We start from the raw sequence: 23,195 nt of genomic DNA on the forward strand, positions 1-23,195 counted from the left end.
CAGCTTGTAAACTTACTATTGTGCTTACTTTCATCCAAACTAGACTTATTTTCTTCAACATTTCTTGCTTTACCTCCTGTCTATCCCTAAGGTAATGAGTTCACTGATCTGGAGAGAAATACAACACACATTATGGATAGTTGTTCTGAGAAAAGAATGATGTTTTACAGAGTTGTGTGTGATGTGTGTGTTTGTGTGTGTGTGTGTGTGTGTGTGTGTGTTCAGTGTTGGTGAGGTTTGTGAAGGTAAGGAACATGATATCTAAGGATGAGGACAGATAATTGCAATGTATTTTGATGGTCTTATAATGTTGGTGATACTTGTAGTAATGTTAAAGGTTGTGATGGTTCTTACGGTAGTGGTAGTAGTAGTAGTTGTTGTAATAGTAGGAGTAGTAGTAGTAGTAGTAGTAGTAGTAGTAGTAGTAGTAGTAGTAAAAGTACAGTAGTAGTAGTGGTACTAGTAGAAGTCGAAGTAACAGTAATCTTAAGAGTAGTAGTAGTAGTAGTAGTAGTAGTAGTAGTAGTAGTAGTAGTAGTAGAATTAGCAGTTGAAGTAGTATTAATAGTGGTAGTAGTAGTAGTAGTAGTAGTAGTAGTAGTACATGTCACCATGATACCCAGGTTCTAGGTGGTTATACCAAAGATGTGCTTGGGTGGTGATATGCGCCCTAATATGGGTACCACTATAAATAAAATTACCTGCGCCACAAATGGGTAGAAGTTCAACAGCTCTTCCTATACATACTCTTAAAGTATACCTACAGGCGTTGTAGACCATAGTGTAAAAAAATATAGTAGTAGTAGTAGTAGTAGTAAAAGTATTAGTAGTAGCAGCAGCAGCAGTAATAGTAGTAGTAATAGTAGTAGCAGTGGTAGGCAAATTAGCAATAGAGTCTTAGTAAAAGTAGTAGTAGTGGTAATAGTAGTAGTAGTAGTAGTAGTAGTAGTAGTAGTAGTAGTAGTAGAAGTGAAAAGCAGTTTCTGGTTGAAAATTATGGAGGTGGTGGTATTGATGATAGCAGCAGTGTGTGTGTGTGTGTGTGTGTGTGTGTGTGTGTGTGTGTGTGTGTGTGTGTGTGTGTGTGTGTGTATACCAGTGACCCATGATGCTATGAAATCTATAGACAAACATACCTCCTTGTCTCTATTCAGCAGTCCGTAGCAGTTGTCGTCACCACCACTCACCGCCAGTTTACAATCACCCACCATCACTGACCTTCCGTCCTTCTCTCCCTCTCTCCCTCCCTCCGTGCCGACCTGCCGCCCTGCCACTCGCCCTCCGTCCGTCCATTCATTCATTCATTCACTCGCTGCCAGAACTCGTCCTACCAGATTAACTCGTTCTCATCCCTTGCATCATTCAGTATGTTAAAAAAAAAAGGTAACGATGCAACGTGTGTCAGTTGTTGTGTCTTGTATGGAAACTTGTACTGCCGCGTCACCCACACTAAGTAAGTAATTGAGTTCGTCACCTGCTGCTGCACGTTGACCCGCTGCCTCTCTCCTCCTGGCCGTCACATTTCAGGATTTCAGGGAATTTTTGTGATCCTTATATCAGCTTTGTGTGTGTGTGTGTGTGTGTGTGTGTGTGTGTGTGTGTGTGTGTGTGTGTGTGTGTGTGTGTGTGTGTGTTTCATTCCTATTGCTCTCTGCTCGTTTCAATGTGAATGATCCGTTGTTCTTTTTTTCATCGGTTTTTATCATATTTCATGCCTTTGTACGTTCTCTCTCTCTCTCTCTCTCTCTCTCTCTCTCTCTCTCTCTCTCTCTCTCTCTCTCTCTCTCTTCTTTCTTTCTTTCTTTCTTATTTCGTTCATTTATTTGCTTTAATATTTCCTCGTTCCGATGTCACTTAATCATTCTTTATTGTACTTTTTTTGTAGATATCACTGAATGAATTAATCAACTCTCTTTCAATCAATCAATCAATCACTTCTCCATTCACACACGCGGCCAGACTGTCACTTTTCCACCAGTAGCGCTCTCTGGTCGTCACAGTGTCCCTCTATTCTGTCTCACTGTCACACTAACCTCACCGTTAAGTACACCACGAGGCATCACTCCTGCTCCTACCTAGTGTGGCCGTGACGCTCAGAACGGAGTAGCGTCACCTGTGGGTTGCTCAGTATGCCTTTCCTTGCTTTTGTGGAGACTGAAGCGTTTGTCCACAAGGTCTTATTGAGTCACATGTCCAGTGTTCACTTTCCTGCTCCTTCCTCTTCTTCTCCACCTCCTCCTACTACTGGTGATGCTCCCGCTGCTCCTCCTCTGGTCCATGGTGGGGAGGCGAACCGTGTGTTTTGGTGTTATTAATCAGTATCATTAAGAATACTTGGCGGGGAGGTAACCTGGACAAGGGGGGCGGAGGTGTGGCGGCAAAGCAGACTATCCATCACCGCTGTGCAGACCCCACATTCGCCTCTCCCGGCGCACAAAGAGATAAAGTTTAATTTCTATAATCATCTCCTCGCGAGCCCCGGCGGCCGCGTGTTAGAGCTCATTTCTCTCTCTGGTTTACGAGACCAGGGCGACGGAGAGCCCGGCCGTCGCAGCGAGAATGGCTTATTAGCCTCGCTTAGCTAATAGGATGATCGTAATTACCGCCAAGAGTTACTTCCTTCGTCAACAGGCCGTTTAGAGCCAGTGGCGTTCCCCGGACGTTCGTGAACCCCGCCCATCCCGCCCGCTGCCCCTGCCTTGTCTCGTCTCCTCGTCTCCCGGCCCCGCTCTTCGCTGATAGATGGACGGGAGGCGTTGCAATTTACTTGATATTAAACCTTCCCGCCGGACTCCTCCTTCTCCTCCTCCTCCTCCTCCTCCTTCGACCTTGTGTCTATTGCTTAGCTGAAGAAGGTAACAACAACAACAACAACAACTATAAATTGAACAGTATAGCAAGAAGGAAAGGAGAAAGAGGAGAAAGAAAAGTGAGAAGAGGAAAAGAGGAGGAAGGAGAGGAAGACAATTAGGAGGAAAAAGGTCATTAAAAGAAAAGCCTTCGCGTATTTGCAGTTTATTTTCCTGACTCATTGTTTGTTATTGTTCCTTTATTATCACCGCTCTCTTTTCGTGTGCTGTATTATCTTCATTTTTATGCCCGCCTCGTGTTGCTCCCGCGGCGCTTAATGGCTCCTCTTTCCCTCTGAGTGTTCTCGATGTGCATTGCTACAACCTGCTGTCTTTGAGTGTTTTCCTCCTCCTCCAAGCCACAGTTCAGGCTCTTCACTATTTCTTCCTCCTCCTCTTCCTCCTTTTCCTCCACTTTTACATTTTTTTTTTCTGTTCCTGTAGTCTCCCACAGAAACTACTAAACGACTAACATATCTGCTGCTATTTGTTCTTTCTTTATTCGTGTTTTTCCTTCCCTTCATCCGCTGGGCATCGTTCCTCCAGCTGTTCATCAAGATATCATCAGTCTTGTCTAGTGTCTGTTTGTTCTTTCTTTGTATTCACTCGTGTTTTTCTCCTCTTGTTCCCCTTTTCTCCTCCTCTCCCACCTCCACTGTACACTGTTCCTTCCTCCAGTTGTTCATCAAGATATCATCAGTCCTGCCCGGCGCCTGTCATCAGTGACCGCCAGCAGCTTGATCAATCATACTGACTCACTCCACTCCTGCCTCGCCTCTACTAGCTCCTTCCTGCCCCGCCTCACCCCTCTCTTCCCCGATCCGTCTCGCCTCGTCACTCCCGTACCACCTAACCACCTCATCCCGTTGCACATGACCTCGCAGCTTCCCGCCCAATGACTCCACGCCCACAGTCTCCCCAGTGGACCGTTCTTCGTGCGTACTACCTGTTCCTTCCCTCTGACCCGACGTTAGGTGCCTCTCCGTCTCACCCCGTCCCTTCCTGTACCACTCTAAACACACCCATCCTTGCCTTCCGTGTTACTTGCCTCTTTCATTTCTCCAGCCTGACCTACTCTCCGTCTGCACCTCCCCACGACCCAGCGTGACCAGTTTTACGTCTCGTTTCTAGTACCTCTTTCCTTGCCCTTCTTATCCGGCCACTCTTTCTCTCGCTCTCTCGTCTGCTCTCGTCTTCCCATACATCGGCCCTTCCACTTTTCAATCTGGTAAGACAGGAAGACTGAAGGAGTGAGGGTAGTGACCTTTCTTGTTGTTGTTGTTGTTGTTGTTGATAACGTTGTTTTTGTGGTGAACATTTGAGCTGTTTGTGTTTCTTCTTTCTCTGGTGTTTAATTTGATGTTGTTGTTTTTTGTGAGCGATTCTTCATATTTTCTTTTATCATCCGTTGTGTTTCTCTTTTTTTCTGTTTATTATCTCAATCTGCGTTTTTCTAGTTCCTTCCTTTTTTTATTTCTTAATTTCTCAGTTTCTCATCTATTTGCCAGCGTTAGTCTATTTCATTTTCCTTCATCCCATCATTTTCCTCTTCCCTTATTCCTTCTTCTCCATTTCCAGTCTTCATTTAATCATCTTTTCCCTTTCCCTTCAATTCCATCTCTCTCTCTCTCTCAATCCCGTTTCTCTCCTCCTTCTCCTTCTTCTCCGTCTCTCTTCCCTTTACATATTCATTTCGCAAAAGTCCTCTATCAAACTATGCAACATTCCAACATTTCACACACACACACACACACACACACACACACACACACACACACACACACACACACACACACACACACACACACACACACACACACACACACACACACGAGTCAACAACACAATCATCATAATATTTTCTCGGATTTCCTGTGGCAAAAACACGCACTCCAGCAGGAAGGTCTTCAGTCACTGGGTAATTTCTGCAATCATGATAATCTTCCCCTTGAATTGTGGGTGTGAAGTTATGAAGTTTTAGTTGAAAATATCTTGCACATGTGATGGTGCTGCGAGTGTGGCTCAGAGCGCTTTATGTATCGAGGGACGGTAGTGGCTGTTGTCTGGGGGAGAGAAAAAAATGCAGAGGAAAAAAAAATTAGAGGAATGGAGGAAAAAAAAAGGAAATTGTAATAGTGGAAGGAATGACTCACTCGCTGACTCACTCTGACTTATTGGCTGACTGGATGGATGGCGGGCTAAGGGCTGACTAACTGACCAGGTGACTAATGAATTTTACTGGTTCACTTATTGACTGATTGGTTCACTCACTCACTCACTCACTCACTCACTCACTCACTCACTCACTCACTCACTCACTCTCATTAAATCAAAACGTTTTTCTCGCCTACTCGTACTCCTTCTTTCCATATCCTTCTTTTTATTGTCTTTCTCTCCTTTTACTTCATCTCTTTCTTCTTTTTTCCAAAGTGTAACCAATTTCCCCTCTTACCCTCGACTTCTTTCTCCTATTTTTATCTATTCTTTTCATTAATACATTTCTTGCCAGACCATCTTTTCTTCCTAAACTTTGACCTGCTATAACATTTCTTCATTTTCCCCCTAAAACTAAGCTTCGCCTCTTTCATCTCTTCTTCCTCTTTTTCTTCTTCTTTGTCTTTTCTCTCTCCTCCTTCAGAAGCCAAAGCATTCTTAAAGGCAGCCGGCGGAGAAAGAAGACAGCTTGAAAAACCAGTTATGAGCGAGGAGAATCATTGTTGCTTTCGGGTAGTTGTCCTTAATGCCACGTTGAGCCGCGTCTAACAGTGCAATCTGTGGCTTTATTTATTCCCCGCCTTCGTCAGGTAACGCCGCGAGCACCTGACGAAGGAGAGGCGGGCAGGAGGCAGGGGCGGTAATCATGCGGACGTCAGCAGTGTGTCATAAAGTCAGCGACGTGATTGGCTTGCCTTTGCGACGGACGCTGCAGAAGTAGGAACGTAAAAAAGAAAATACATAGAAACACAATGGAGAAAAGACATCAACATTTAAGTCATAGAGGTTATTTATCATGCTGGTAAACTATGACAAGACTATCTGATTGAAGTTGACAGATTGAGTAGTAAAATCAGACAGACGTACACCAGCAACAGGAGGAGGAAGAATATGTAGCAAGAATGTAAGAAAGTGAGGGAAGCTCTGTGTAGTCCTCCAGCCTATACATGTAGTGGTAGTCCCCGTGTGAAATCTATTTACTTGCACTGGCAAAGAAGGTGAAGAGGTAAAGAAGAGGATGATATTTTTTTTTTCTTTTATTTATACCATGTGGACTTTTCACGGGAATTTATGGGCTAAAGGGGGTACTGTATAGGGTACCTGCTATCTCAAAGCCCAACAGCTAGGAAACCGTTGCCCCGAGTGAGGAAGCCCAACCTACACTCGGACCGTGGACAGGATTCGAATTCGTGCTCTTGGAGCCCCTCGGACCACAAAGCACGCATGGTTTCACTGTACCACGGCGGCCCCAACAAGAAAGAGAAGAGAATGAGAAGGAGGAGGAGAAAGGGGCCTGTTTTTTTAAAAGTTCATTGGAGTATAGTCCTGTGAGGTTATAGTGAGAGCTACTTTGGGGAGTGACTGAGGGGACAAATGGAGCTTAGTGAAGAAAGAAGAACAAGAAAATCAAAAACGATGATGATGGAAAAGACGCAGAAAAGCTGAGGTCAAGTTCAGGGAGAGGAAGATTTCGGTGGAGGAGGAGGAGGAGAAGGAGGAGGAGGAGGAAGAGGGAGAGGGAGAAGGAGAAATACCGGAGACTAAGAATTATACGAACAATAATAAATGAATCATAGGTGGAAATATAAACGAAACTCTAATCTTTGAGTCAAAACCTCGACATTTCGTGACTACACATTGCGCTCCAGCCACGATAAAGAAGAGAGAGAGAGAGAGAGAGAGAGAGAGAGAGAGAGAGAGAGAGAGAGAGAGAGAGAGAGAGAGAGAGAGAGGAGGAAAAGAAAATATACAAAGGCACGACGATAAATGATCCTGTACATGATAATAAATAAATAAGAAACGATGAGAAATAATATACACAAAGATTAAGAGAGAAAGAAAGATTTTATAGGAGAGAGAGAGAGAGAGAGAGAGAGAGAGAGAGAGAGAGAGAGAGAGAGAGAGAGAGAGAGAGATATTAAAGAAAAAAAAAAGGCTGCAACAGTACTTACTTAAGAGACAAAGGTAAAAATGCAAATATATATAAATCAAACAGAGATCAAGACACACACACACACACACACACACACACACACACACACACACACACACACACACACACACACACACACACACACACACACACACACACACACACACACACACACACACACACACACACACACACACACACACTGACAACCATTAACAAAAGCAAAGCGATAATATCTAGTCAGACCACCACAACACTCCACTGATACGAAGATAAATAAAGAGAAAAAGGGAGAAAAAACAAGCGAGAATCGTGACAGTATATCAGTGACGCCAGCCTTGAAGGAGGCGCGGTGAGGCAGCGGCAATATTCATGAGGGAACATCAACAAAAGACTCACGCCCTTAGAAGGAGAAGAGTAATTACTATTATTAGACAACCCACGGAGCCGCTGAAGGGGACGAGTAGGAGGAGGAGGAAGTGGAGGAGGAGGAAGAGGAGGAGAGGGGGGTCCATCCAGGCGAGGCGTTTCGGAACCAGCCACCCACACCTGCGTTTCAATTAGGAAGCAAAAAGGAATTAGTGAAGCTCAGGGTGGGTGTGGAGTGTCCTGCTGTGTGCCTCAAGTGGCCTCCTAGCGGGTGGTGTGGTGACAGTGGTAGTAGTAGTAATAGTAGTAGTAGTAGTAGTAGTAGTAGTAGTAGTAACAGTAGTAGTAGTTTATATGTTCATTAGTTCATCAGTCTATTGTCATTATTTTGTAATCGTAATTGTAATTTTTAATGACTACCTATCGTAAGGCATCAATTTGTATAGACACAGACGAAAAAGGTAATTGGAGATTTTGTATTCTACACTCCAGAACTATTCGAGACACTAGTGTGAAATCATTTATTATTTTTTTTATTTTTGCAGAAGATAACGAAACACCATGAGACTTTTATTACCATTCATGCAGTTGTAGTAGTAGTAGTAGTAGCATCAGCAGTATTAGTAGTAGCATCAGCAGTAGTAGTAGTAGTAGTAGTAGTAGCAGCAGCAGTAGTAGTAGTAGCAGCAGCAGCAGCAGGAGCAGCAGCAGTAAATACTCAATGCACGTTTTTATCCCAAATTCGGTGTGTAGCTCTTGTCGAGTTTCTTCTTGATATACATAAAGGAAAGTAGCTTTTGATGTACCAAGATCACCGGAACGAGAGGCAATGCAGGAAAAACAATATTTGTGTCAGTAACTAAAATTTAGGAGCAGGAGGAGGAGGAGAAGGTGGTGGTGGTGGATGGGGTGAAGAGGAAGGGAGGGAGGAGACCATTATAGTACAATATCGAAGCAGAAATCAAGCAGAGGCGAGCAGCATGCAAATGAAGCGCCAATAAAACACGTAATAACAAGTGAAACACGAAGCAGCACTTGCCGCGGCACGGGAGGGGCAGAGGGGCGGGCAGGGAGCGAGGCACGTTACCTTCTAGTGTGGGGCGGGAGTCGGCGGGAGGCGGGGCACGATTCCTTCCTCCTTGGTGTCTCCTGTCGTGCACACTTGACCTTGTGATTTGTTTTAATTGGCGCTCCTAGTTATTGTTTCTTAAGGGGTTGTAAGTAATATGCTTCCAAATGTAATAGAAAATGGACATGTTGTTAATAATCTCTTTACGTATGAACTAATAAGAATCCATTAGAAAAAAAATATTAGGTTTTATGGAGTCTAATATACTGTTTTATTTAAGAGATTTGAGAGCATTGATTTATTTTTAATTTCATTTTAATAATTTATTTAATGTTATTCTACTGACATGCTTTTTATTTCTTAACCCCTTGAGTATCATGACGCGTTTCCATATTCATTCTGCTTACTATTTGGTGATTTTATACAGCTTCAGAAACTTATGTGGGGGATTAAACTAGTGAAGACTGTGGCCATTAATCTTCTGGCCTCCATAGACACTTCCTAGTTTTAATGAAATAATATAATCGTACACAAATCTCAAGGTGAAAAATGTGTCACAGTACTGAAGGTGTTAATGCTGTTTTATTATATTCCTCAGTATCGTCCTTAATTTACTGATATTTTTTTTAGCGTCCCAATAACAAATTTTATGTGCAACTTTACTGCTGTACTCAATAACAGGTGTAGTGAGTCGATGCTGCTCTTAATCTTAACTCCAGTCACGTACATGACTCACAACGTCCCAATAGTTTTACGACCAATTATATGCATGTGTACGTACTTCATCTTCAGTAATACGTTTCATTTTCTTTTGCCAAATATATTTTTCTTTTTTCTTTTGTACTACCAATGATGTTTTGTTTATATATATATATATATATATATATATATATATATATATATATATATATATATATATATATATATATATATATATATATATATTTCTTCATATCCTTCATATACTGGCACATTTATTCCCTTTCTTCACCAGTTTCATCATTCATATACTCATAACATGAATTTAATCACAAATTTACTGCAGTACTTGAAAAAAAATGTAATACCTTGCCACAAAGATTAGCCCTAACTCAATTCCATTACTCACCACACTTAGTAATTCTATGACCAACTGTATGTAACTCAAACTAACCACAACTCCCTTTGACAGTGCACGTCTTGATATTCACAAGATGTACAGCACTCTCAATAACACACAACAGTACCTCAAACACTCTCAATAACACACAACAGTATCCTCAAACACTCTCAATAACACACAACAGTACCTCAAACACTCTTAACCCTTCAGTACTGAGACGCATTTTTACCTTGCTTTTCTGAGTATGATAAGACGATTTTAGTTACATTAAGAAAGGTCTATCGAGGTCAAAAGATTAATGGCCAGAGTCTTTACTATTTAAATCCCCAATATATTTTCCCGAAGCTGTATAAAATCACCAAATAGTAACTAGAAATTAATATGAAAACGCGTCATGGTACTGAAGGATTAAATTGCACACACCAGTTACTGCAACACTCTTACTAGCACACACCGGTACCTCCACCACTTCACACTTACGTCTACCACTTAGCCATAGCAGTACCATCTTTCACACTTCGTCGTGCATTGGTTCGAGGGGTCGTGCTTAACGTTCATGGCCAGCAGAGTACGGAGGTGAGGCGTGCGGAGGGTAAGGCCGGGAATAGGAAGGGTAGGGAAGGGAAGAGGAGAGGAGGGGAGGTTGTAATAAGTAGGGAGTAATTGAGGGTGATGGAGGGAAGGGTCTTGATGAGGCTCTGTAGGGAATCATGACCCCCTTCACCTCTTATATATTGTACTCTTCCTCTTCTTCCTTCTCCTCTTCTCCCTCCTCCTTCTCCTCCTCCTCGTGTTCGTCTTACTCCTCTTTACTTGTCATTTTGCGTTCCTTTTTCTTTAATAATTTGATTTGCCTTCTAGATAGATAGATAGATAGATAGATAGATAGAGAGAGAGAGAGAGAGAGAGAGAGAGAGAGAGAGAGAGAGAGAGAAAGAAAGAGAGTAGCCAGACAGACAAGTAAACAAAGAATTAAGACAAAAATAACTAATGATTATAATCTCTCTCTCTCTCTCTCTCTCTCTCTCTCTCTCTCTCTCTCTCTCTCTCTCTCTCTCTCTCACACACACACACACACACACACACACACACACACACACACACACACACACACACACACACACACACACACACACACACACACACACACACACACACACACACACACACACACACACACACACACACACACACACACACACACACACACACACACACACACACACACACACACACACACACACACACACACACACACACACACACACACACACACACACACACACACACACACACACACACACACACACACACACACACACACACACACACACACCTCCCCTCACCTGGGCGGCCGTCAGCCTGGCGTCACTAGTGTTGGTAATAACAGTGACAAATCTCATATTCACCCTAATTAGCCCTTCGTGAATCTGAGGGTCCCTGCCAAGCCATTATGTGCCAAATTAGCGTGAAATGGCCCGGTTTTGAGGACTCCCTGCGCTGAATGTTTCAAGAGAGAGAAAGAGAGAGAGAGAGAGAGAGAGAGAGAGAGAGAGAGAGAGAGAGACTGTGGGGTATGGCAGCATGGTGAGTTAAGATTGCACGAGGAAAGAATAAATAAAGTGGAATAATCAGAGTGAAGATAATATCAGAGGAGTGGTTAGTGTGTCAGAGAGAGAGAGAGAGAGAGAGAGAGAGAGAGAGAGAGAGGGTGGGAAGGTACTGTATAATACTAACACGTCAAGTACCGGCGGGGACTCTGTGTGTGTGTGTGTGTGTGTGTGTGTGTGTGTGTGTGTGTGTGTGTGTGTGTGTGTGTGTGTGTGTGTGTGTTGCCATGATATTGAGGAGACGGTTTGGATTGGGTATTTCCGTTGGCCCCGTGTGCGCCCCTTGTGCCAGCTCGTGTCCCTGTAGTAAACTCGTGCCCTGCTTTGTCTGTGGCGGTAAACCCATGAGAATGTAACCTCGTGTAGACTCTGGTGTACATCAAAACTATAGTATAAGTTCCCGCACTGCTTGGAAACTCTGGATAGCTTTAATGTACATGGAAACTGTGGATTATGTAGACTTGCTGGTCGTGTGAAGTGGTAACCGTGTGAATTCATGGGCATATAGAATTGTTGGATTAAAAATGTCTGGTAGTTATTGTAATGTTTTGTCTTGTGATGCGTTTTAGTTCCTGTTGAAATATATGAATGATGGTATGGTAGATTCATCACACACACACACACACACACACACACACACACACACACACACACACACACACATTGACTATCAAACAAACATTTTCTGAAAATTCAAATGGACCCACGTACGTGTATTAAGATTATATAAATGGAACTAATATACATAAATTAAATTAAACAGGAATCCATCTTGAGGTTAGAGACTGCATTGGAGATGAAGTAAATTAATATAATGGACATAAATTGAAATGAGTTAAGGATCTATTAAAATCACAAGGCATATTCATAAACACACAGGCAGTAACGTCAAACACAAGAAATTAAACCTAAAACTTCCTTCAGATTAGAAGTGAAATTAACCATTAATGTAAAACGCGAAGGAAAAGACACTAATGAAGATTGAGCCTGATGGACAAGAAGGATCGCCCGCCACTGCAGCTTCTCACTTTTTTTTAATACTTTATCACATTTAATTGCTGCTTAAAACACTGTTCATGTCTGTGTATTCGTTTGTTTGAAGGTCATTTCTTCACTCCTCTTGTAAATTTACATTGGATTTTACACTTTTTATATATTTCACTTTAGTTGCACAAGAAAAGCCATTCTTAATAGTGAAAATAGTGATAAACTCGTAATTCTACATCCTGAATGCACGTCCCGAGCGTCACCAGGTCAAGGGTACAGTATGGCAGGAGAGCTTCGTCACCACTCCCTGATACTCGAACCACGCAGCCATGTCACGTAGTGGTAATCCTTCCTGCAGAGATGATTAGCCCAAATAGCCTCACTAAGACTCATCAAGACTTAAACTGAGACAGAATAGAACGTCACTAACTCCCGTGCGCTGCCAACAGGTCCTGGCTGTTACCTTAAGATGCATTTATGTACCAAATGAGACAAAACAACCAGCGATGTAACTGTGCACTTTGAATGGCTATGTATGATTAAGTAAATACAAACCTTTACTTTAACGCGCTTGTTTCTTCTTGGTGTGCATCTCATAACGCAGGATCACCAACAACACACAATTAACCTCTGTGCATTACAACCACACAAATGCGGTTACGTAAATACACACTCACTCGCATACCTCCACCTTGCCACCTTGACACGTTGCTTCTTACGTTGGCTGCATCACATCACGCCCCGCCTCCCCAAGCGCGTACCCTGACAGGCTTTCACGCATGTACGTACCCGCGTTAGCCTGCTGTCCCCTCTTCACCATTCCTCACTTTCTCCTGCAGTACCGCGGCAGGGAGTCTCCTCTCTCTCTCTCTCTCTCTCTCTCTCTCTCTCTCTCTCTCTCTCTCTCTCTCTCTCTCTCTCTCTCTCTCTCTCTCTCTCTCTCTCTCTCTCTCTCTCTCTCTCTCTCTCTAACCTTAGAAATATGCACGTTTTTTTTTTCCTACGAATTTTGTTGTATATTATTAGCACGTGTGTGTGTGTGTGTGTGTGTGTGTGTGTGTGTGTGTGTGTGTGTGTGTGTGTGTGTGTGTGTGTGTGTTGTGTGTTTATACGTGTTTTACCTTACCCTTCATAAGCCCTGTAATGACGGCGCTCCTCCCACGTACTTTACGGGCCATAAATAGCGGCAGGGTAAGCAGGGGACCCACACCAGGCCGGGCACAGGTGGACTCAACTTTCGTGTTCATTTTCCGTGTGTCCGTGTGTCGCATAAACCACCTGGGCCGCCCTTCCCAGGTGAGCGCCGCGTAATTGTCGGCCGCCGCGCTGTTAGCCAGGTAAGGGATGTTGGGTAGACGGAGAGGTGAGAAGAGAAGCGCTGTCACCTTTGCGTCGCTTGGTGTAGGCGAGACGAGGGTGCGAGTGACGTGAAGGGACTTGAGGTCAGGCAAGGTAATGTAAGGTCTTCAGGTTTGATTGAGGGAGGTTATGTGTGTGTGTGTGTGTGTGTGTGTGTGTGTGTGTGTGTGTGTGTGTGTGTGTGTGTGTGTGTGTGTGTGTGTCTGCATAGTGGCAAGTTGAGAAGAGGGAGGGAGGGATGGTGGAAGGGAGGGAAAGGAGAGACATACGAAGGAAAAGAAGAATGAAAAACCCTTAGTGTATGTATAGTCTATGTATCCGTGAGATGTATGTGTGTGTGTGTGTGTGTGTGTGTGTGTGTGTGTGTGTGTGTGTGTAGCATCATACAGTGAAAAGTGACGTCGTGTGTCTTGTATTCTGATGTGAGATTTATCGTTTACTATTACGAGCTGTGTTTCATTGAGTCGGACACTAACAGTACTAGTAATAGCAATAGAACAATAATAGTAATAGCAATAGATGTAGTAATTGCCGTAAAAATAGTAGCAATAACAACATCAACAAAAAATAATAACTGTACCAACAACAACACTACTAACAACAACTGCATACTACCACCACCACCACCACCACCACCACCACCACCACCACCACCACCACCGTCAATAAAACCAAGAAGTAAAAAAAAAACACGAAGCGAGGCAAACCACATTAAACATTTTCTTGAATCATAGACTTTTAGAAATATGAGCCCTTTTTTTTTTTTACGTCGTCCACTTGTTCAGCAGTGGATCGAGGCAGCGAGACGGAGAAGAAGAGGAAGAAGAGGAGGAGGATAAAGATTAGGAAGAGGAGGAGGAGGAGGAGGAGGAGGAGGAGATCATGCTATCACTCTACACATCAGTAAGGACCCACAGAGGTGTTGCTTATCATTGCCATTATATTCGACTTCAGGGTGCGAGAGAGAGAGAGAGAGAGAGAGAGAGAGAGAGAGAGAGAGAGAGAGAGAGAGAGAGAGAGAGAGAGACGTCGTGATATCTTATTTAGCCGAAGCGTGTTGGTTTAGATAAGGTGTCAAGCCCCTGGAGTCTCGGTACTTTGTTGGGGATGAGCTCCGGGGGGCGTTGATAAATGGAAAGATGGAGAGATGACGGAGGGAACGGCTGGAGGGATAGAAATAACGGGAGTGACGGGAGTGACGGGCGGAGGACGTGTGTAAGGACGGTGTAGGATTGGAGAGAGAGGAGGAGGTGATGGAGACGAAAGAATAACAAGGAAGGAAGGATGGAATAAGTGAAAGGTTAGGTAAGGGACTCGAGAGGAGATAAAGATAGGAGAGATATAGATGAGTAGAGGATGCAGAGTTACAGATTATAGAAAAGGGAGGATGGTAACTAATAAAAGGAACTAAAGAAAGGGAAGAACAGAGAAAACAGAGAGAGGAGAAGGAATGGAAGTGGAAAATAGGGAGATAAAAAAAAAGGGTAAAAGAAAATATAAAAGGAAGAGAGATCAGGAAAAAGTAGGAAAAAGATACGCTTGGAGATGATAAAAACGAGAAAGGAAATACACACACACACACACACACACACACACACACACACACACAGAGAGAGAGAGAGAGAGAGAGAGAGAGAGAGAGAGAGAGAGAGAGAGAGAGAGAGAGAGAGAGAGGTGGATAGGAGTTACATACCAGAATGGACAAGACTATAAGAAAAAACTATGAATAAAAAATATAAAAAATGAGGAAAGGAGAGAAAAAAGAAAAGAAAAGAGGGGAATAAAAATACCAAAGCAAATCGGTGTAAGCATTTTATTTATATTTTTTTCCAGCAGTGAGAGTGAGTGAGTGTGAGCAGGCGATGTTTATGTAAAGGAGGATATAATATTTATAAAGGTGAGTTGTTTACTGCAGGTGTAAAGTTAGACTTGTGGCAGGGGTGTGCGTGTGCGTGTGGGGAGAGACGAGAGGATAGGAGAGAATAGGAGGTTTCGTTGTGTGTGCGTGTGTGTGTGTGTGTGTTAGGTGTTCACATACACACACATACAGCGGGCAGCGTTGTTAGGGAGGGAGTTGGGGAGGAGGTGCACCTGTAGCTTGTCTGGTTACTGGGCGGGGCTGTCGTCTTCATTATGCACAGGCTAGCAGGTGGTGCTCCAGTCAAGGGCAGCGTCTGGCTCTGGGAACTGATTGGCTCATGGCACCGCGAGGGAGATACAATTATGGCGGGTAGGGTTACGAGAGAGCTCTCCCTCACTCACCGGAGAACAGCAGCAGCAAGCCAGGATTGAATTCCGAACCTTTAGTCTGGAAACTGATCACTGCTTATGAGTTCTAGCAGCTGAATTTTGCCATCTTCCCTTTCATCGATTGTTTGAAGGTATGATTATATACGCACGTTTAACTCCTTCAGTACCATGACGCGTTTTCTTATTTATTTTACTTACTATTTAGTGATTTTATACAGCTTCAGAAACTTATGTGGGGATTAAAATAGTGAAGACTCTGACCATTAATCTTCTGACCTCCATAGACGCTTCCTAATGTAAATAAAACTGTCTAATCATATCCAAAACTGAAGGTAAAAATGAGTCCCACTACTGAAGTTTTAAGAAAGAGCGTTGTCTCACCAAAAATTACAATAGGCAAGTCAAATTCGTAAACTTTTACCTGGAACTTAATATGCGAGTTTTAAGCACCAAATCTTACCGTCTTCCCTTTCAACGACTGTGGAAAGATGTGATGCTATTGGGTAGAGTTACTAGAGAACGTTGCCTCACTCACTGAAAAAAAGAGAGCCTGGATAGAATTCGTGACCTCTAGACCGAAAATTGAGCACTGTACCAGTATTGGCCACTAAATCGTTCCTTTTCCCTTGCAACGCTGGTCGGTGGATATAATACTAGGTTATGGTTACGAGAGAGCGTTGTATCACTCACAGCTAGACAATTCGACAGTTTATTGAAAGAAAGGTACATGAATGAGTGTCACCAAAGAGAGAGATAGTGAAGAAGGGTTACAAGGAAAGAAAACGACAGAGAAAACACTCGTAAGTCTAAATTAAATCTGCAACCTTCATGGGGGAGACTCAGACAATGTGCTAATATCATCCACTAATTTTACCATTTCTCAAAGAGTGTGGCTACTGGTTGGAGTAAAGGAGTGGTGGTAGAGGCCCTGTGGTCGAGGCTGCTTACAAGATAGGAAGCAAAATACGGCTCACGAGTTTAACCGCTAAATATTAACATCTCCATCTCTATATTATGTGTTTTTGGTCACTGGCGTTAGTAAAGAAATGTTGAGTTGAGGTCTACACTCAATAACCTATAATGCTGAAATTTAGATGCATGGCTACTTTTTTTTCATTCGCACTTGTTATTCGACTGTTTCGTAAGTTTATATTTATCATTCCAGAGGTTGCTGTGTATGTTAATGCACAGCCACACTTTGCCTCCTGTCGGTAATAAAGACACTCAATCATTATTTATTCAGGTGTTCATTTCATGTACACACTGTATCTTGTGTAAGACATCTATTACTGCAAGCTTGCTATTGTCACCGTTTTGAAAAGTGGAAGTGCCTCACATCCTGCATGCAAACGACCACTAATTTCATCCTTGACAATGAATAAAGAATGTTTGCCAAGATAGAATTGCTTATGTAGAATTGTGTGATATCTTGTCCATTATCACCATATAGTAAAGTGCAAGTGTCTCGCCAGCTGCATACGAATGACTGTCAATATTACTTTAAGTCTGTAACGTTTATATTAACTTTATTCTGAATAATGTTCCTCAATACAGAATGATTCATGTAGAACTGTGTGGAGCTGTTTCCATTATAGTAACGTAGAAATGCCTCACCACCAGTGTTACCTTGCACATCAGCATCAACCGTCATAGGAGCTTTTCTAGATAGTGTTCCTCAAGACAAAACGAGTTGTAGAATTGTGAGCGGTCTCCGGCGAGCAGGGCGTGGCACACTGCGTAGGCCACACCTGTGAACCAGTGCCTGCCTCACTGCCTGCCGCTCGCTCCCCGCTGCATGCAAACAGCTCTCAAGTAGATACAGAGAATGATAGAAGAGGAAGAATGTGTGGGTTTGAATAATCAATCTTCCTCCATTGCTGAGTTATAAGCTTTTTTTACATATATTTTTTGTCCGTAATTGTGCAGTGGAGGTCATGAATTATATATGAAAAATGTGGAGCTACATAAGTTACCCTAAAAAAAATTCAGTGTAATAGTGACGTGTGGGTGTGGCGAAGCCAGACGAGAAGTAGGTGATGACAAGGCTGTGAATATGTAGACTTATTGTAGAGTAAGATGAGGTGCACGGGACAGCAGAGGAGTCAATAGGAGTCCCTGGACGTCATGGGGCCATGGTGATGGATGGCGTGGAGGTGACGACCCAAACTCTCAGCGTAATAGTGAAGTGTGAGGGTTAGTGAAGGCAGACGTGAGGCAAGTGATGTCAAGCCTGTGAATATGTGGACTTATTGTACAGATGTCAGCGGGAATCCCTGGGCGTCGCGGGGCCACGGTGACTGATGGCATGGAGGTGACGAGCAGGATAGAGTCATTCGTATACATTTTGCAGGAAGGACATCGCGTCACGAATGCCTGGACGCGCCCCAAGCACCTCCCGGGGAATTCAGCGCCTCATTCCGAGGACATTCATCACCTAGACCTCAATAAACCCACAAAAAACAACACATTCGCTTATCCAATACTGAACCGTTCTGAAATATAAAAGCAATATAAAGACACGAATACCACGGAGATTTCTGGGAGTTGGCCGCAGGTGACGAGTGCCACGGCCTCGCGAGACCTTATTCCCGCCACTATTAGCGCCATAACTCACATAACTCACCCACTCCGGCACACAAAACATGCAGGACGCTCAGCCCAGGCACCGATCCAGCGTCTCGTGACGGCACACTCTGAGGGGCGGCGGCGAGGCTTGCTGCAAAACGGTGGGTGTGCGCGGCAGTGATGGTCGCCGGCCTGCTGCTCTCCTCACTCGAGCGTCACTGCTGAAGGTTGACCCGCGTGTCCTGTCCTCGTGAGAATATTGTGTCTGTATCAAGTTATCTCTCAGTTATCTTGTAAGTTACAGTTCAATTAGGAAAGATTAGCAGTTGTAAAATGGTGAACAAGATGGTGAACAATAAGAGTGACTGTAAGAAAGAATTTATAACAGTAATGAATAAGGAAATGAGGAAGACTGTGTGTGTGTGTGTGTGTGTGTGTGTGTGTGTGTGTGTGTGTGTGTGTGTGTGTGTGTAAGCGGGCGACTGATGAGGCTAAGCACGTTTTCTTTGGGAGCAAAAGACCTGAGCAAGTGTTCACGTGCCAGTCGACTGTCTCTGAATGTTTACTAAACGCAGCTTACTTAGTTACGAAGATATTGAAGCTCGAGCTGCGAGAATAAGTCATAATGTTGCTTCACGGGAAAGGCAATTCATCTCCTGAGCCAGTGTTCCGAAACTACACATCCCCGGCGGGTTCCTTCCTCCCTGTGCACTCACAACACCCAGAGACTGTTTACAAACAAACATGCTAACGCTCCTGTAGTGTAGAGGACGAGCAGCAGAGGTGGCGACGGGGCTGCAGGGTACCCACACACCCTTCCTCACTCCCTTAACTTGTCAGAGGGATTAAGATAGTGTCCGTGTCGGCCAGCGCACCGCGGATGAGCGTGGCGGGGAGAGGGAAGGACAGCCTGGCCGCCCGACGTCAGGCGATGGACACACCGTGATGTGCACACTAGCCCGGCAAGACAGCTTAGAGAGAGAGAGAGAGAGAGAGAGAGAGAGAGAGAGAGAGAGAGAGAGAAGCTTCACTAAGTACTTACATACACCCCGGTTGTATCTTCCCTTCGCGTAGCTGTGTGTCCTCAGCAGGCCTGGAAGTGCTGAGGAAACTGAGGCCTGCTGACAGGCGAGAGGGGCGCTGCGTTGGCGGCGGCAGGGAAATCTATCGAGACGTCCACAAGAAGTTAATTGGATTTGTGTTTATATGGAAATCTGGAGTCGGTGGTGAAGAAAAGCGATTCTTTGTCAGTTTGACAGTGGATGTGGTGGTGATGGTGGTGGTGGTATTCGTGATGCTGGTGGTTGTGGTGGTGGTGATGGTGGTTCTAGTATTTGTGATGATAGGGGTGGTGGTGGTGGTGGTGGTGGTAGCTGTGATAGACCCTTCATATCCATCCAGAGTGTGAAGAAGGGACGAAAAATACCTGTATCCGTACTAGCTGGCAGGGGTTCATTACTACTACTACTACTACTATTACTACTACTACTACTTCTACTGACTACGACTAACTACTACTACTACAACTACTACTACTACAACTACTGAACATTTAATAGTTTCCATACAAAACCCCCATCACTCGTCCCGGTGCTCGCTAACCACACAACCTATATTCGAAAATCAAACTCCCTGTGTCTGTCACCTACCACACCCTTACCCAATAGCCAGCAACATTTTTCCCACTATCGCCACCTTCACTCCCTCCCAAACCAACACACACACACACAACACGCGAAACAACCGCACCAGACCCTGATAACTATAACACACACACAGACGGTCAGGGCCACTCTCAGCCACGCCTCTGTCACCTCATCAGCCACACGCGCCGCCACGCCATCACCAGCTCCCGTGAGGCCATGTATCACCATAAGTCTGACCACAATGTACCACCTCACACCTCGCCTTCCTGGAATCTTGACACGCATTGTCTCTCTTCCTTGCCCTTCTTCTCCTCTCTCTCCCCCTATCTCTCTCTCCTCTCCCTATGACTACTACTGTTCTTACTACTATTACTCAGTCCATCCTCCCGTCCTATAGCACCCTTCCTTTCTCCATCAGCACTCTCTCTCTCTCTCTCTCTCTCTCTCTCTCTCTCTCTCTCTCTCTCTCTCTCTCTAGCGACTTTTTTCTCTCCATTTTTCCTTCCTCGTTCGTCTTGTTTCAGTGCGATAGTTTAATGTGGTTTGTCTCTCTTCTCGCCATTTTTCCATCAGGGAGTTATAGTTTTCTTCCTCCTCTTCCTCCTTCTCGTCCTGTTCCTTTTCTTCTTTTTTTCCTCTTGTTCTTTCTGGTGTTGTTCTTCTTTGATTTATCTTCTTCCTATTTTTTTTTTTTTATTTTCTCATTGTTTGTTTAGTTCGCTTTTGCTGTTATACATCGTTGAGCTCCTCCTCCTCCTCCTCCTCCTCCTCCTCCTCCTCCTCCTCCTCCTCCTCCTCCTCCTCCTCCTCCTCCTCCTCCTCCTCCTCCTCCTCCTCCTCCTCCTCCTCCTCCTCCTCCTCCTCCTCCTCCTTCTCCTCCTCTTTCTCGTCATCATCACCATCATTACCATCTCTCTTCAACTCTCCTCTTCTATCTATCTCTCCTCCACTCCATCGCCATCACCTGTCCTGCCCAGTCCTCTCTCCGCTCTTGTCTCTGCTCCACTTGAGAATCTCATTTGTGTGTGTGTGTGTGTGTGTGTGTGTGTGTGTGTGTGTGTGTGTGTGTGTGTGTGTGTCACGTTACAAATATACGAAAAAAACAGATTTATTTTAGCTATCAATCACAAAGAGAGAGAGAGAGAGAGAGAGAGAGAGAGAGAGAGCAACACCTACACACCTTCTCGGAACACCTGTGCTAAATAAACATTCCGGCTCGCATGTCTTCTTTATATCACCAAAGTTTAATTCTTTCTCTCTTTTTTTCCTCCACAGATTTGCATCCACGGTCTGACCAACTACCCGGACTTGTAATGTGAGTACCTGTGTGTGTGTGTGTGTGTGTGTGTGTGTGTGTGTGTGTGTGTGTGTGTGTGTGTGTGTGTGTGTGTGTAGGAAAATCGTAAAGTGAAGACTATATGTTCACCTTTTATTCAATAGTGAAGTTCTTGTGATTCACTAAACTTCATCCACTCCTTCAGTTTTTTTTTTTTTTCTACATTCATTCATTCCCTGCTTTTTTTTTTTTTTCTTTTCATCATTTAATCGTGAACCCAAGTAACTTTTTTTTTACGTAGGGAAGAGGACCGGCCAAGGACAAAATAAAGAAAAGATTAAAAAAAAAAAGGCCCACTTGAGTGCTGGCTCTCTAAAAAGTTGAAAAGCGTCAGCCAAAATATGGGAGCAAATGCCTCGATACCTCCCTCTTAAAAGTAGACAAGTCGTAAGAATTCAGAACTACAGATGCAGGGAGGGAGTTCCAGAGTTTACCAGTGAAAGGGATGAATGATTGACAGTACTGGTGGATTCATTCAGTCATTTACCTTTTTATTCACTTGTTTACTCATTAATTTAGTGCTTCAATTTCCCTTTCTCTCTTTCACTGACTCATCCACTTACTCAGTCACTTCACTCACCCAATCACTCTTAAGTTGATGTAATGACAAATCAAATTACCTTCCGTCCCAATATTCAAACGACATTTTTTTTTTTTTTTGTGTGTATATGGAAAAGAATCGTATTTTGTTAATCGTTCTCTTTCTGTGTGTTAAAAAGAAAATGTATGAGGTTTTATTTGACAGACTGAGCAGAGCGTGACCTTAATCAAACCTCTTCCTTCATTAGCATTATATCACCAAGTTTTGTTAATCTTTCTCTTTCCGTGTGCTGAAAAAAAATGTATGATCTTTTATTTGATAGAGTGAACAGAGCGTGACTTTAATTAAACCTCTTATGTTACCAAAAGTTTTGTTAATCTTTCTCTTTCTGTGTGTTAAAAAAAGAATTGTATGAACTTTTATTTGATAGACTGAGCTGAGCGTGACCTTAATTAAACCCCTTACTTTATCAGCATTATATCACCAACTTTTGTTAATCTTTCTCTTTCTGTGTGTTAAAAGAAAAAAATTGTATGAGCTTTTATTTTGACAGACTGAACAGAGCGTGACCTTAACTAAACGTCATATTCATCAGCTTTATATCACCAAGTTTTCTTAATCCTTTTCTTTCCGTGTGCGAAGCTAATTTTCTTAAGCACGGCACCAAATTAGTTAAAGCTAAATATGGCTGTTGGTGTAGCAATAACCGTAGAAAAGAAGAAGAGAGGAAAATAAGGAGCAGGAGCAGCAGAAGACGTAGTAAAGGTAAAATGAACACCACCACTAACACATATACCACCACATACATACACACATACATATCACATACATATCTTTATTTTTTTGTCATTTTGTTATTTTGTCACCTATTTTGTTATTTCCCTTCATTTTATCTCTTTTTCCACGTCATTTTTTTTATTTCTGTCTTCATACCTATAATAGTCTTAACTGATTTCATATATTCGCTGGTTTATTCATACGTACAGTACACACATACATACGTACATACACCTTCCCTTACCACGTTTTCTGTTGTACCTCAAGGATATAAACAAAAACCGCCTCGTGTTTGTTCCTCGCGGTGCGTTTCCCAGCCTCTCCCTCTGGTCTGGTCATGTCTGGTGTGTGTTTGGTGATATCAGGTAATGTGCCTTTCTCTCCTCCTCCTCTTCCTCCTCCTCCTCCTCCTCCTCCTCCTCCTCCTCCTCCTCCTCCTCCTCCTCCTCCTCCTCCTCCTCCTCCTCCTCCTCCTCCTCCTCCTCCTCCTCCTCCTCCTCCTCCTCCTCTATTTTTCACACTACATAATAACACCAGTACTCTTTTTCTTTCCCCTTTCTTCTCCCGACTATTTTTTGCTCTTCCTTC

At 43.5% G+C, this 23,195-nt stretch overlaps 1 protein-coding gene across 1 annotated transcript in view; it reads left to right on the forward strand.

Annotated features, from left to right (window-relative positions):
• LOC123516338 (protein Wnt-5b-like) overlaps positions 1-23,195 on the forward strand; it is a 655,489-nt gene that overhangs the window by 263,267 nt on the left and 369,027 nt on the right. The window contains exon 2 of the mRNA XM_045275614.1: positions 21,229-21,268. The gene's annotated coding sequence lies outside the window, so the exon portion shown is untranslated. The remainder of the gene's footprint in view (positions 1-21,228; positions 21,269-23,195) is intronic.

This window comes from Portunus trituberculatus, chromosome 40 (genome assembly GCF_017591435.1).
Source record: "Portunus trituberculatus isolate SZX2019 chromosome 40, ASM1759143v1, whole genome shotgun sequence".
Classification (NCBI taxonomy): domain Eukaryota; kingdom Metazoa; phylum Arthropoda; class Malacostraca; order Decapoda; family Portunidae; genus Portunus; species Portunus trituberculatus.